Raw genomic sequence first — 17046 nt, forward strand, 5'->3', positions numbered from 1 at the left:
AGTGCCTTCCGGAGAAGTAGATATTAAGAATTCTGGACAAAACTGTAGAGCGCTGAATAGCTAGAGTGATTATCCCCATAGCAATTGAATTTAATGTCAAAGAGGTGAATGCAGAATCCTACAACACACTTAGATCACAGTATTTTGCCCAGAGAATACAAGGGAGAGAGAGAGAGAGAGAGAGGGGGGGGGGGAGTTATTCGGAGAAAGCAAGCATGTCCAACAAGCCAAGCTAGCAAATTTGTTAACATGTTCATTGCCAAACACGCGATATCGCGCGATGCGAGCTCTCACCAAACGGCCGATCACGTGTTATCGCGTGGAACTCGCTAACTAAATAAAAAAATAAAAAAAAATTTGGCCACCACACGAAATTCCAATTTTCAGCTTGCCAATGAAAGTGTTAATGTCAAATTTAGCTGAAACTACAAATTCAGCTGAAACTGCCGACTTTGTTGGCCTCAATATATATCGACTCTCCAAGCAACAAGCTTCGAATTTGATTCTCAACTGGAATATTTGTAAATGTCTTCAGGTGAGAGATTAATTTTACCGTTCGGTGTGAGACAACTAGCCCAAACTTGGTGGAGGTCGGATGGCATGAATAAGTTCCAAGTTTGTCTCTAGAGAAGGATTCTGGATTATCTAACCGTCACCTCACCTCACCCGAGGTACTAGCGTACTACAGGGTAACAAGCTTTCGTCGGTAGGATTCACATAAAAAATACAACAGGCAGGGATTGATATATGGACAAGTCGCTTCCCGCCCATTTAAGTGCACATTTTCGGCTTTACTATTCGGCTAAAACAGAAACTACAGTTTTACAGGATTTGGCTTTAATACCACGATGAGTAGTACTAGAAGCCAGGCATATTCAGAGCTTTATTAATTACTTTATAATCCTTGTTGATCTTTAGAGGAGAATTCCGAAATTATGCACTCCTTATCCACATAAGGTGCTAAATTCGTACAGTTAACCTTTCCTGAAACTATCATAAAAATTCTGCACTAAGTATATAATGTATCCTGCCGCATATTTCATTCAGTATGATTTGAAATTGGAGATGGTATAATGTCGCAAACATACATGACAGAATAATTAACAATGCAGATATGAAATCATAAGTTGCAGAGCAGCAGACTCGAATTATAAAAGTCCTAACGAGATTCGTTAAAATTGTAGAAAAATTAACATCGATGGGCAGTGTTAAGTGACACTACTTTTCACAATTGAGAAAAACGTAATGCATTGAATCAATTCGGATTAAAATATGTTATAGAATGATTAGAATATTATTATTATTACCTAGCACCTCCAGGGAGTCTAAGGACTCATCGAGGGAGGACACCTACTCCACAACTCTCTGTCGCCACCACTCAACTACGTTCATCATCTACACCAACGCCATCTACCGCCGACCACCACTAGTATTTTTCACAAACATCCATGCCCACGGCGGGATTCGAACCCGCAGCCTTTTTGACTGGAGAGCGGATACGCTAACCACTCGGCCAGCCAGGGCGACAAATTTGTGTTCTTAGATTTCGAAGAATTCGTATTCTTCCTTCATAAGAACTCCAATATGAAGGCCTGTGTAGCTCGTTGGAAGTTTTGTGGCAAGTCTGCTTCCTCTACTTTAGACCGCACGAAAAAAATACCAGGTTCCATTCTATTCATCGATTAGGGAAACTTTTTCTAAGCCTTTCTTCGACCGGTTCCACAGTTAGTCGATCTCTGGCACGATCAAGTGGATTTTTATTTCCTGTAAACTCAAGAAAATCGGCCGTAAAGAGCTGATGAACAGCACATTATTCAATAACGACAAGACTGACATGCTTAACCCTTGATAATATGAAGACACAAAGAGCTCCTAACAAATGAAGCTGTTATTCTAATATGCTGTGATTATTCTTCAGCTCAACTCTACCTTTTTATTTATATTGATAATAGTTTTATTTAATAAAAAAAAATACAAACAATGGTATTTTTAAATTTTAAGTACACTAATCAGTCAACTGGTAGTAAAATACTGTAAATAGTTCTTTGGCAAAATGAATACCTGGAGGTTTGTAGTACTCATCTTCAATGCGGCTCGTGGCTTGAAATCGTTGGGTTGCTGCAACTTTCGAAATATACATACACACTGTAAGTACAATGTGTACATGTTTGGATAAAATATCAAAATTATGGTAAAAATTAAAAAAAAAATTAAACATGAAAAATATTGTTTATTATCGATAAAATTATACAGTTTAGTATAATTCAAAATTAGTTAAGAATAAAATCCATTCCTTTAATTTCAATTAAAGGAATGGATTTATAATTTTTGGATAATTACAATTAAATCCTTTAATTGTAATGTCAAAATATTTAACCCCTTAATAGATAAAGACGTCTGTGACACGTCTTTTGTTGAGTGCGCCAAAATTGATCTTGAATTTTGGTTTCACATATAAATACAAAAATGAATATAGATGCGAGACAATCTTGTGCTTATTTCCTTTCAGTCGAGAAAAGTTGCCAACGGCGTGTATCAAATTCATCATTATTTGAAAAATAATGAATTTGATCCAGCAAATCACCCTCGCCCAAAAAATTGGCAGAAAAACGACCGCTTTCTGATTTTTAATTGGTACGTTAGGGGGTTAAAGAGACAGAGTAAACACAATAAGCACTACGAACACTCTACTACTGGAGCAAACTGCATATGAACAACAGTAGAACGGCGCGACAGACAGTGCCGTATTAGGCTAATAGCTCGCATCTCACTCTTATTATTATTATTACGGGCAGCTCCAAGGAGTCCATAGACTCATCGAGGGAGGCCCTAACATCATGCCAAGAACAACTATTCGACATTCACACAGTATCTATCATACTTCACCTTGGACTAATTTACAGTCACCAACAACAAACTCTGGCAGCTTATTCCACACATTCACCACTCTCCAAGTAAAAAACCTAGTTCTAACACCCTTGCTAACCACACTCTTGCCCAGCTTCCATGTAAAGCCCCTAGTCCTCCCACCACCAGTCCTATTCTGAAAAATATCTTCTGAATTAATCTTATAGAAACCCTTCAGTAATTTGAATGTCTCAATCATATCACCACTTTCCCGCCTATCAACCAATTTCTGCAACCCACAAATCTTCAACTTGTTCTCATAAGGTTCATTCCATAGACCTGCTATCATCTTGGTCACTCGTCTCTGGATCCTCTTCACCTCTTATCCATCCAGAAGAAATCCTGGCGCCCATATCTGGACACAGTAGTCTAGATGGAGTCTTATCAAGGTTCGATACAGAACAATAACCTGTTTGTCTCTGCTTGTTAAAGTATTTTTCAGCAACCAAATGATTTGATGAGCTGATTTAGCCACTTTTGCGATGTGCCCCCTAAACTTCAACTCCCTGTCCACCAACAAAACCTGAAGGAACTACCAAATCCCTGGCCTCGTTAATCTCCTTGGGTAAAGTTCCACCAATATGATATACTGCTGCTAATCTTTTCACCCCAAAATGCACAACCTTACATTTTGCCACATTAAATTGACATCGATTCTCCTTAGCCGTCCTCCAAACTATCTAAATCATCCTGCAAAATTCTGACATCCTGTGCACTCACTATTGCTCTACTCAACTTTGCATCATCAGCAAACAAATGAACAGTTACTCTCAGATCCTTTCCTATATCGTTAATGAAGAAATTAAATAGTAGTGGTCCAAGAACAGAACCCTGCAGCACACCACTAGTCAGAGGCCGTCTTTTGGACTCTACTCCTGAATAAACTACTCTCTGATATCTCTCCATCAACCACTCTTCTATCCATCTCACCAACCCTATATCCATCCCCATATGCTGCAGTTTACTGATTAGAATTCCATGTGGTATCCTGTCCAAGGCCTTAGCAAGGTCCAGTAGAATCACAAACCCATTATCCTTATCCAGTTCAGCCGTCACTGTGTTATAAAACGTGAGAAAATTACAGAGGCATGATCTACCCTTCACAAAACCATGCTGTCCCCCCTACAGTATCCCATTTTCATCTATCCAATCCTATATTTCCCTCTTGACTATTTTCTCCAAGCCCTTGACAACGATTCCTGATATGCTGATCGGTCGGTAATTTACAAAAGAAGTCTTGGAACCTCCTTTATGCAGTGGAACTATTTCCCTCTCTTTCCACCTCCTTGGGACTAACCCAGACCCGAGACTCAGATTAAACAATATAGTCAAGGGCACTGACAATTCTTTAGCTGCTTCACGTAACACCCGTGCTGATATACCATTCAATCCCATACATGTATTGACATTGAGGTTTTGTAATAGACTATTCACCTCCACTTCATTCACCACAATTCCCGTATAAGCTGTAGGTTCTTTCATTCCTGCAATGTCACCACCTGGATGATATACTCTTGCAAAGTGCTCGCTCAGTAATTCCACTATATCAACTGATTCGGTTACCTCCCTACCTTTGGCAGTCTTTAAAATCATTCTGCCATATACATTTTTTCTTTTACTTGCAACATATCGAAAAAACTATAGAATTCTCTTTAGCCTGCATGGCTAATGTTCTTTCATAATCCGCTTTTGCTTTTCTTACCACACTCGTTACCCTTCTGGCCTCAGCTTTATACTGTTCATGTGCCTGCCGGTCACCTTTCTCCTTAAATTCCCTTCACAGTTTTTTTTTTTTTTGCAGCTCAAGCATAATGGTGTTATTCATCCATTTAATCCCTACTTGATTTATTATTCGTACTCTAGGTATACAGTCAGCCATTGCTTCATGCAAACACTTCTTAACTGCCTCCCATGCACTATCAACTTCTAGTCCTTGCAGTTGTACATGCCATGGCACTGAACTAATCAAATTCCTATTCTTGTCATACTTACCAGCAAGTTAATTCCACATGTACCCTGTCTTAATTGTAAATTCCACACCTTTAGCCACCTCTCAAGTCAAGACCCTATGATCACTCTCACGAATTGGTGGCAACGTGGTTATATTCGTTACAGCCAAATTCTCAGATGCAATTACTAGGTCAAACACTCTCTGACCCCTAGTATTTTCCATTACATGCTGTTGCAGATAGTTATCCCTTAATAACCGCATAAAATCCAATTCCTTCCTCCCATGTGTCCTCTCCTCCTTCCAATCAATGTTACCATTGTTGAAATCTCCCATAATAATTACCTTCCTTCCACTCATTTCTTCTATTTGCTTATGCATACTACCTCCACCATCTATTCCATCACCTGGTGTATAGCAGCACCCAACTGTATATTTTGTTCTGCTAGCCTCAATCTCACACCAAGTAGCTCAAACGTGCTCTATTCTCTATCCTGCAGTTCAACTTCTATTCTCCTTGGCTGCAGCTCATAAGCTATCATCAATAACACTCCTCCCCCCATTTTATTCTCCCTGTCACTCCTGGACACACCATACCCATCACATTCAATCCCACTAGCTATATCATCTTCTGTCAGTTCACTAATACCAGTAACCTGTGGCCTGGAAGTGCCAACCAAGGCCAAAAATTATTCCTTCTTGTTCCTAATACTTCTGGCATTAGTATATATGAATTGAAGAAGCCCATTTGTCCCATCCTTATTTTGATGCCTTATACTAACTCTCCCATTCTGATTCCCCATTCCGCTCCCAATCTGACTATTAAGTGCATATGCTTGCACTGTGTTTACCACAGTGTTACTAGCGTCGTTCGCCCTCCTAAGTGCTACAAGATGGATTTTTATTTTTTTTATACAAAATAAAAGTTATACAAATTTTTATACAAAATATAAAATACATTTGTACAAAATGTATAGGATTGTTGATGATAAAATTAAATATTACAAGCAAATATAAATAAATTAATAAATATATTTATATATCGAGAAAAATTGAGGGTGCTGCAGTTCCGTGGTGCCTATAATAATAGACTGGAGGGTCAAAATTAAAATTTAGTTAATTGAAGCTTTGTTTCCGAAAAAGGACAGGGTACCTTTTTCGGAAACAAAGAATTTGATAAGAAATAAATAAATAAACAACAACAACAACAAAAACAAAAACTTACACCACACTACGTTCATTAATAATATTTTTGTCTGCAAAGTATGTGTGCATCTTTTGGCTGACTGATTATAAATTACATACTGTTTCCGAGGAGCCTACACTACTAGTTAAACTTCACTATATACACACAGTACGCCACAAATTCCCTCTCGTTTTAACGAGAATGGTACACTGATCTAATCGAAAAGAGCCATGTTTCATGTTTTTTCCAGTTGCGCTAAGAAGGCTTTTGTTATTAATCTCTTCCCCTCCCTTTTCTTTTCTTCCATTTACCTACTCAGTTTCTTTACAATGCAGCCTCCAAACAATGACGTGAGAGAAAGAATCCATCGTTCCTTGGTACCTGGAAAGAGAATTTTCAAGTGTTTAAACCTGGGGTTGAAATAGTTTTGAACCAAAATAAAATGTACCTCTCAGAACAATTCAAAAAGGAACTTTTATTTTTATTATTCTGATCGCACGAGATAATAATACATGGAAGCTGGGCAAGAGTGTTAGAGCTAGGTATTTTTACTTGGAGAGTGATGAATGAGTGGAATAAGCTGCCAGAGTCTGTTGTGGGTGCCATGACTGTAAATGAATTCAAGGCGAAGTATGATAGATACTGTGTGAATGTCGAATAGTTCTTCTTGACATGTTAGGGCCTCCTTCGATGAGTCTATGGACTCCTTGGAGTTGCCCGTAATAATAATAATAATAATAATAATAATAATAATAATAATAATAATAATAATAATAATAGTCTCGGAGATAATTTTTTTTTGTTGTTGTTATCATGAATTTTTTATCTATTCGCATTGGAACAATTTACTTGTTCCTCTGAAAATATATTTCTAGTCGGAGCCAAAAAAAACAATTTCATTTTCAGAAAATAATGTTCCATCTGGGAATACATACACACACACACATAGTTATTTAAAAATGGAGCATTAGTTTCCGTGAGTGATATTTTTTACTCCAAACCGGAACGATATATATACATACCTACAATTAATAATATGCTTCTACTAATAGAAACTGCACAGCATTTGCTACATCACATAATAAATATCAACGCCTAAATAAACCTAGCTGTATGGCGGCCATGCCAACTAAACGGAAATCTTCATGGAAAATTGGTACAAAAACGAGGCTCTTTTTCAAACACGTTCGTTTAGCAATTAATTACAGAAACAAAATTATTTGTAGTTAATGCTACTAATTTACAGAGCTTACCTAATATCTTTACATTGTTTTCCAGAGGCTACAAGATTTAGAAGATAACTTGTTATTAATCTTCTACTGATTACCAAATGTTTATTACACTCAATACTCACGAAAACAATATTCTCTCACCCCATTTACAGGAAGGCGGTTTTCACTCATATATGAACTGTTAGACGAAACGCAATTTTAACTGCTTTTAATGCCCTCTATAATAAATATAAATTATATATTTACAAAGAAGATGACGTCATTTGATTTGTAACTCAAATAAAACAAAACAACATAATTTATTATGTTTTTTTCCTGTTTTATTTGAGTTTATAAGACATTTAAAAAATATTTAAAGATTTATGGCAAATTTTAAATATTCAGCAAAAGCAAAATAAAAGGCTTGGGTTGTTTTGGAGTTACGGCCGAGCAAGTAAGGCTGTTATTGCTTTGGAATAATATTCTCTGGAATAATAATATTAAAACAATGAGGCCAGTATGTTCACTCAGTATGTTCTCCAGCCAGTTGGATGTTTTGCGATATATATATATAGCTCTGATAAAATGTTCCTATTTCCTTTTCCTAGACATTATCTGAAGCCAGTTCTTCACAACTGAAGGACGTCGTTACCGACTGACCTACGGATGATTGCAACTAAGGCTCTCAAGCCAGTTCAATTATATTTATTAATAGCAAGTGTTCTTCTGGTCGATTTGCTTAAATTGCGTATAAAAAATGATATAAAAATATCGAGTCTTGGGAAAGAAAATCCGTCCCACTGCAATACGAAACCATCTTTTGAAAAGCCTTATAAATTTTTTCAGAGAATTGAAATCTAGTTCTTTCCAATCCAAGGACACTGTCGTTAAATAAAATAAAGTAGATATACTCTATCTTATTTTATTTTAGTAAAATCAAATGATGTACTTACTGTACCAGTAAGGGTGAAAAAAAGAAAAGAAAAGTGGAGTTATTTACGTATGAACGTAAAAATTATGCATAATTAGGTAATTTTATGTATTTACGTATTTATGTATAAAATTGCATATTTGCATAGAAAAGTAAAAATTATGTTTTAGGTTGCCATTACTTCCAAAAAAAAAAAAAAAACTAGAATATGGTCTGAGGGTGAGGATCGTTTTCGAAAGCAACTGCTGTCTATTAGGTGGCCTATTATGCAATTGACGGTTCTATACATAAAGACTCGTAGTGGCCAAGGAAGTATTCATAAATACGAAAATAGTATGTCATTTTGCTTTCTTCAAGACAAGCTTTTAAATTAAAAAAAACTATACAAGATTTTCAAGGCAAGCCTTAACGAACTACCCATGTCTTACATTAGAATCCAACCCATAACCTTTGCAGTAAACATGTTTGACCAAATGAGCTATAGAGACAGATTTTCCTAATATTATTGCCAGAACCACACGTGGAACGAGAGAAAGCTTTCTCCTTTTAATCGATGCTAAAACAAACTCTGACGTGAGAACGATTGTAATATCAAATGGTATTTCTGATATCTTCGACGAAATGACAAGCATATAGTAATTAGCTAATGATATGGAACTCAAAGGCTTTGGAAAAGGCAGTTTTGAGAGATTAATTGAACCGAACTGGGATAGGTTGAGAAACAATTCCTCGCACATAGCAACGGTTAGTAAAGATGAAAAGGAGAATGAACAGTACGGTATCAGCTCGAAACCAGAGGTAAAATGACAGAACATCTGGTTAATGATTTCATCAAAAAGGATCATCGTTGTATTTTCTCCACATGACTCGTTAGAGCGATTGTTCTGTAATTTTTTTTAATCTATTTTTTGTTTCTTTTTTTATGAATATTATTATAATTGATTATTATTATAATTGATCTTGTCCATCCTATTTGTATTTCCCTTAATCCCACGAAGAACAACAAGTGCAGTTCGTCTATTATCATTTCGCCACTATGCTTCATCATCTGCCCAATAATCGCATCATTCCGGCTTTTATAATTTTTGAGATGCTTTACTGCTCTTATAACCGCCTCTTCCCTCAGTATATCACCTGTCTCACTTTCTGTGCTTGGTGATGGTATTTCCAATCAATTAATCTCCTTTGGTCATCTCCTTGTGTCTTATATAACTCTACCCAATATCTTGCCTTTCTCTCTCTCTCTCTCTCTCTCTCTCTCTCTCTCTCTCTCTCATATTTCTTCTGCGTATCATGATTTGATTTCAGCTTTTACGCCTTTTATGTTCTCTGCTTTGGACTCCAATTCTTGATGATGTTTCTCAAATTTTACTATCTTGTATACTTCTCTTGTTCTGTGTTCACCATAGTATTTATTTATATCCAGGCATTGCTCTTCTAATCGCTTTGATTTCTTGTTATCTTTTAACTGTCTTCTTAACTATGATGTATCTCCCTCTGTATTGTTTACCAATTTCCACAGATATATCTCTCTTAATCTTTTTTTTTCTTCATTTAATTAGCTTTAATGTCTTCCGACTCTTCTTTGGTTTATCCATCTATGGGACACTGTTTTTTTCGCTCTCTTTATTGCAAGCACTACTTTGTTGTTTCTATCTTTCAGCTCTTTTCCATAATGGATTTCAAATTTTCCTTATGTTCTTTTTCTCTTATACTTTTGGAGGAATTTTTTCGCTCATTATCCTAATATTTCTTTGACTCTAAAAATGTGCCATCTCTTCTCGTTCGATTTTTAATTTGATATTGACAATCGTTAAGCTAGTTTCAGTTACGTGTCTCCTCTTTGAAACGTTCAACATTGCTGGAATGACATGGCCCATCTCATTCTCGTGTCTTACATCTGCTGATCGTCATGTTCCCTTTCTGCAGATATTTATTATTTTATTATTTTTTATTTATTTTTGCTAGACGTTTGTATTGCTAATTACCATTTTTGCTTCAAGGAAACTCAGGCACTCTTTCTCCTATTTCATTGTTTTCCCATATTCATGTTTACTTATTATTCTTTCCCATTCCTTGTTATCCCTTTCAATCTTGTAATTCAAATCTCCTCGAATGATCATTACTTCTTTGTCTGGTATTGAATCCAAAATTGATTCTAAATTGTTACAGAACAGATCTCTTTCTTTTTCAATACTTTTTGAAGAGTGAATAGACATGGACCACAGTAATATTAAATGGTCTTACTGCAAACCTGCCATTATGATTCTTTCGTTTACTGGTTTGTATCATAATAATGCTTCTTTTTCTCTTTTACTGAGAAGAAATCCAAACCACTGCTTAATGTTTGTACTGTTCCAAAACCAGATGATTCTTCCGCTTTTTATCTCCACTGACTCTATCCGCTGCATTTCTGCTTATCCAATGATCACATTAGTATTGTTCACAGTAGCTGCTATAGTGTACTGACATTACAAGCTTCGTTGCTTCGTAATCTTAACCAGTACTACCGATGCCGTCGTTGTATGCCTCTGAAACGATAACATCAGTGGCATAAAACGACAGCACTGATACTACTGAAACAATAGGATCCCAAATAGCCATGTGACCTTTTATGATAGCTGTTTTAAGGTTTCACTGACTTGACAGTACGTTTTGAACCAGTGTTGACAATTTAGCTCTTTTGGAGCTAGATCTAGCTTTTTTTTTTTTTTCTTCCCTAGCTCGGAAAATTTTAATCTAGCACCTAGCTCCAAATCTAGCTCCTTCAGAACTAGTTTCAGCTCTTTTTAGTTGTTTTTATAACTTACTGTTAAAGAAATTGTTATAAAAGTTTTCCAGATGTTGGCATTTGATAAGGAATTGCATTGTACGTTTGGTGCGAGCATCGTACACGTTTCAAACGCATGATAATGTCAGTCAGTCACGTGACCCAACAGTCTGCCATTTTGTCGTCTTAAAGTTGATAGCACTGCTACAAGTGTTCTGGTTGGTAGTTACGATAGACTTTGCACAGTGTTCTGGTTGGTAGTTACGATAGCGAGTGGGAAGTCTTCAAAGACTAGTCGTAATTCGTTGCAGTAAAGAGTTGTATACCCTTCTTCAAAAATGAGCAAAGAGAAAAACAAAGCTTACAAGCAAAAATTTAGGAGGGATTGGTTGCAAATGAGAATGTTTAGTGAATTGTTGTGTGAAGTTCCTGGTGATGCTACAAAAGGCCACTGTAAGTTTTGCAGATGTGATATAGCTGCTAAATATTGTCAGCTTGTAAAGCATAGCGAAACTAAGAAACATCTTACGTATGTTGAGGCTTAAGTGCTGTGAAGAATTCATGTTAGAGGTTTAATGGAATATTAACAGCACTGAGAAAGGATTAAAACTAATTTAATACTTCCAATATTTCGTCCGTTTTAATATTGGAAGTATTAAAATTAGTTTTATTCCTTTCTCAGTGCTGTTAATATTCCATTAAACCTCTAACATGTAAGAAACATCTTGCTGCAGTTCCATATAAGGCTGTTCCTATTACAAATATGCTTGTGAAAAGGTCTGATGAGACCGCGAACTTTGAACGTAAGTTAGCATTATTTCTTTGTTGTCACTCATCATTCAACAGTTGCGATCATCTAGTAGGTCTTTGTAAAAATATCATCCCAGACAGTCAAATTATGCCAAAGGTAAAAATGCACCGAACTAAGTGCTCTGCAATTGTAAAGAATATTCTAAGTGAGCATTTTGAAGAAGATCTAATTGTGGACATTGGAGATGAAAATTTGAGCTTGCTAATAGACGAATCGAATGATATCACAGTGAATAAGATTTTAGGAATGGACATCATTTATTATAGCATGAAATTCAACAAAATTATGCATACATTTCTGAGCATGGTGGCTCTAGAAAAGTGTGCGCTAGTGGTATTGTGGCTGCACTGAAAATATAACTATTGATCAAGAAACTGGACATTAAAAATCTCATTGCAATTGGTACAGACAACGCCAGTGTTATAGTTGGTGTTTATAATGAGGTTAATATGAACAACTGAAGGCATATATTCCCTGCTTAATTTTAATTAGATGTGTATGCCATTCATTACAACTCGCAATGTCTCACACTTGTGCAGAATCTCTCCCAAGAAAATTAGAATTTTTAGTTGCCGAAACGTATAAGTGGTTTTCGCATTCTTCTTCAAGACAAGCAGCATACAAAGAGCTGTATCAAACTATCAATGAAAATGATGCTCCTCTGAAAATTGTAAGCAATTGTGCAACACGGTGGCTCTCCATTGAACCTGCAGTAGACAGAATTCTCAGCAAGTGGTTGGAATTAAAAACTCACTTCTAAGTCGTAAGTGTGACTGAGAAATATTACAATGCTCAAATTTTGTGGGAGATGTACAAAGATGAAAAGAATCTGTTGTATCTTTCATTTTTGCATCTTGTTCTAGTTCATGTTCAGTAAGTTAATAAAATTTTCGCATCTAACAGTGCGGATAAGATGAGATTATTTGAAGACCTTTCTCGTTTGATTCGCGCTATTGCTATTATGTTAGTGCTACCATCATCCATAGTCGACCCTCTAGAGTCAGAGATTGATGACTATTTGGATCCCAATCCAAATCTTGGTTACAGATTTGAAAGAAAAATTTCAGAGTTGCTGATACAAAAGAAAATAAAGCAAAATGATGAGCAAAATCTTGGAAGTCGAGCAAGACAGTTTCTTCTTGGTCTCTTCAATGATGTATTATTTTTCTGTTAAGAATAACCTAAAACATATAAAAGAACCTGTTACTCACATCTTAGAAATAATGCTGTAAACAGAAAAAGATGTTGCTGTTGCTGAATACCAGTACAATACTATCCACTTAATTAAATGGAGAAATATAGAAAACACTGAGCTATTCTGGATGAAGAGTATGAGAATATAAAGATGCATCCGGAATGAATCCATTTAAAGAAATTGCTCAGTGTGCAATAAATTTATTAATACTGCTAAATTCTAATGCTGAAATTGAAATAATTTTTAGTTTCATGAATGTAGTTAAAACTAAATTAAGAAACAAGATGGAATTGCCAATGCTGACAGCTATTTTATCAGTCAAGTATGGCCTAATGGGTAACAACAAGTGCTGTACACACTATCATTTACCAGCATCTACACTGAGTAATATTGGAACGATGGCCATATATAATAAATCTGAAAATCAAAGTGAAAACGTGTGTGAATTAAGCGCAGACCACATGGAAGATGTATTTAGCCATTTATATGCAAGCATCACTTCAACTTGAATAAAGTAAGTAACTTAAAAGTATCAGCTACTACTTTTAAAATTTTAGCTTCAAATTTTTATTTTTAACTCCTTTTTAACTCTTTTTAGCCCTTTTTTTTAAAGATTTAGCTGTTTTTAATAATTTTCATTTGGCAACATTATTCTGAACTACTTAACAGTGATGTTTTTTGGACGAAGGAACTAAAGATTTAAGGTAAGTGTAGCTTGTAAATTGCGCGTGGTCTTATGGCCGATATGCTTGCTCTTCTCGCAAAGCATGTTTTCAAGAAAAACTCTACTCCGTATTATAAGATCTGATAACTCACATTGAGTTGAAAAGCCCTTATAAAGGTGATTCTTCGCATCTTACACGGGATTGGAACCGAGGTCATTCCAACTAAAGGCATCATTGATAACGACTGACTTCTGTCGAGAGGTTAAGTGGGTGATTTCTCATTATAGTACTGGTGAGCACATCTATCAGGCAAAAGTGAGTGTTCAGAAACGCTGTTACGACTGCTGAAAACAATGACAGTGTACTATTAACAGTCTTGTCAAGCTACGAGTATACGCACAAAATGGATAACTACAGAAAACTGAACGTATTACGATTTACAGTTAAAATAAAATATAAACGGCATTTCCAACATTGCCATAGAAAAAAATAAAATAATAATAATAAAGCGTGGTGTGCTGCCATCTAGTGGAGGAACGGACAGCCTTAGACTTTTGAATGAGGTATAATAGACAATTTATTACAATAGAGCAGTAGTGATTTCTATTATTTTTATCTTATATGATCATTCTTCTTTTTTACGTACAGTGGAGAATACAAATCTTGGATCCTAAATACAAACAAAATATGAGTAAGAAAGAACAGCAGGATAAGAACATGTCATTTTATAAAATAATTGTATGATATTCTCTCTCTGTGTGTGTGTGTGTGTGTGTGTGTGTGTGTGTGTGTGTGTGTGTGTGTGTGTGTGTGTGTGTGTGTGTGTGTGTGTGTGTGTGTGTGTGTGTGTGTGTGTGTGTGTGTGTGTGTGTCTTGCTAGAAGTAAGAAAAGAAGAAATAAGAGTAAGGAGTTTTATATTTTGAAGATTCTGATATTCTTAAGATCATTAACAAAATAATACCTTTATGAAAAAAAAAAGAAGAAGAAGAAGAAGAAACCGAAAGGAAAGAGGGGGAAGGGGTTCTGATTTACCATACTTCTAGCGATTTTTGAATTCTTGGTTGTCAAGGAATTATTTTATTTATTTATTTTTTAATACTTATTTCCATCTCGAGTTGGAAATATTAATTATATAATCTTAATTACGGACTGTTAATGTGAAAGTTGTTTTAATATTGTTTCATTTAAGAAAATGAATGCAATCGCACATTTAGAGTAAGAAATGTTTTATTTGTTTCACTTATATACAAAAGTTTAGGGTATAGACCGTGTTTCTTATTAGAAAAAAAAACTGTTTATTTTTTATATAGATAATTACCTTAAAAATGACTGTCTGCACAGAAGAATCTAAATCTTTCATCCTTAGTGCGTAGATCGGGTATTACGGAATATATGGAACAAAAGAAAAAAACGATGGAAAAAAATGAACCTCTACAATTTGTATCTCCTTAGCATGGTCGAAAGGACAATGGTACATACCCCCTTTTATTTTTTATTTTTTTGGTGAGAAAGACCTAAATTTGATTATCTGCATCACGTTAGGCACGTGAGATGGCAGCACTTGTTTGCCTGTCTTTTCATTGGTAGCCGTCTATAATTAGTGATAGTCACGGAATATCCCCCCCCCGATTGGCTACCAGTGGAGATTGAACTGCCCACTCAGTCTCCAAAAGCTAGACAGGGTTAAAAGGTCTCACCTACTCCCTGTAAGAGAATAAAATAAGTTAGCTTATTATTAATAATCTTGATGCAGATAACTTAATCTGAAATGCTGGATAAAAAGTTCACACTTGAGCTACTCAAAAAACTGCTAAAAAATTCGAGGATGAATAGCCAGGGTTCTTAAACCTGTATTCCATGATAACTAATTAGACGAAAAGGGAAGACATATGACCAGAGGAAGAAAAAATTGACTTGGTGGTTTCCCCACCCACAGAATTCAAAGAAGTACATGCACGCAAGAAGCGCAAAACAGAAAAAAACACATAAAGATGACAGAATGAAGAATGACATCCCTAATAATTACCCTTCCAGCTCTCCTAAAGAGAAGGTGCATCCAGCTATCCTGCAGAAAAAGAATAAATGGACGACACTGGTCTCAGTAATGAATAAGCAGGAAATTCCATTCTCATGGGCAAAAAACACCAATGAGGGTATCAGGATTCATTTAATTTAGTCAGTCGTCGAAAATCACCCACTGTAGTGGGTGATTTTCGCCGACCGTCCACCTCTCAACCTCGCGCACAGCTAAAGGAAGCAGATTTCCCTCAAACTCACCGTACTAAACAAAAGGAGGCAGAATTTCCTCAAACTCAAGCAGAAATTACTAAGCAAGCACATAATCTTAACAAAGGCAAAACTTACGCCAAAGTGGCTCGCCCCATGAAAGCAACCCCTCAGGATCGAACACATCCTAACCTGACTGCGATCATTACTACTTCTCTCGCTACCATGTTGCAGGATTTCAGTAAATCCGACCCATCACAAACCTCTACAAAAAGATTCCTTCAAGAAACTCACTCTATTCTAACAGCACTCACTTATGATCAGAAATAAATTTCTTCCTAACTCACTTCAAATAGTCGCTTGGATTGCCAACGTCTTGTTGGCAATCCAAGCGAAGTTCCATAGTCTTGAAGTTCCATAGTTCTTGAAGTTCCATAGTCTTTATGGAACTTCAAGAATTTTCTCAAATATATGATCCAGACATCATACTGATAAATGAAACTCACCTAAGACCTGCAGATAATCCAAAATTGAGAGGATACCTGCTCTACAGGAATGACAGACTGGATTATTGAGGCTGTGGAACTACTATTTCTATCAAAAACTACGTTAAGCACAATTCAATAACCAACCCATCAGCTACAAATTTAGATATTGCAGGCATTGAAGTATATACCCGACACAGCTGGTAAGCTCAAAATCTATGCTGCCTACAATTTACCAACAAGAACTTTGCTGTCGGCTGATTTAGATGCCATTCTTGGCATAAGGGAGACGTTCATCATCATGGCTGGGGATATGAATTCAAAACACCCAGCTTGGAATAGTAAAACAACAACAATTACACGAGGTCAAATTATCCTGTAGTGGCTGGGCCTACTGAGCCAACTTATAACAATCCTATTGGCAGATCTGCTGTCCTAGATATTGCAATTCTACAGAACGTTAAATATCAATACAATGTTCAATCACTGAATGGGTTATCACCAGACCACAACCTTATTTTACTTAAATTAGGCAATCAAGAACAACATCTCCCTCTCACTCCTTCATAGCTTGTGAAAAACTATCAAAAGTACTCCCTGAATACATTGACCCTGTACCCAGGCCAGCCATCTCGGTGGTGCGATGGGTGCAATGCACCCGGGCCCCACGATCGAGTGGGCACAGTAGGTACACATTTGCGGAAACGTAT

This window comes from Typopeltis vanoorti, chromosome 20, assembly GCF_054136105.1.
Source record: "Typopeltis vanoorti isolate ZY-2024b chromosome 20, IOZ_Tvanoo_1.0, whole genome shotgun sequence".
NCBI lineage: Eukaryota > Metazoa > Arthropoda > Arachnida > Uropygi > Thelyphonidae > Typopeltis > Typopeltis vanoorti.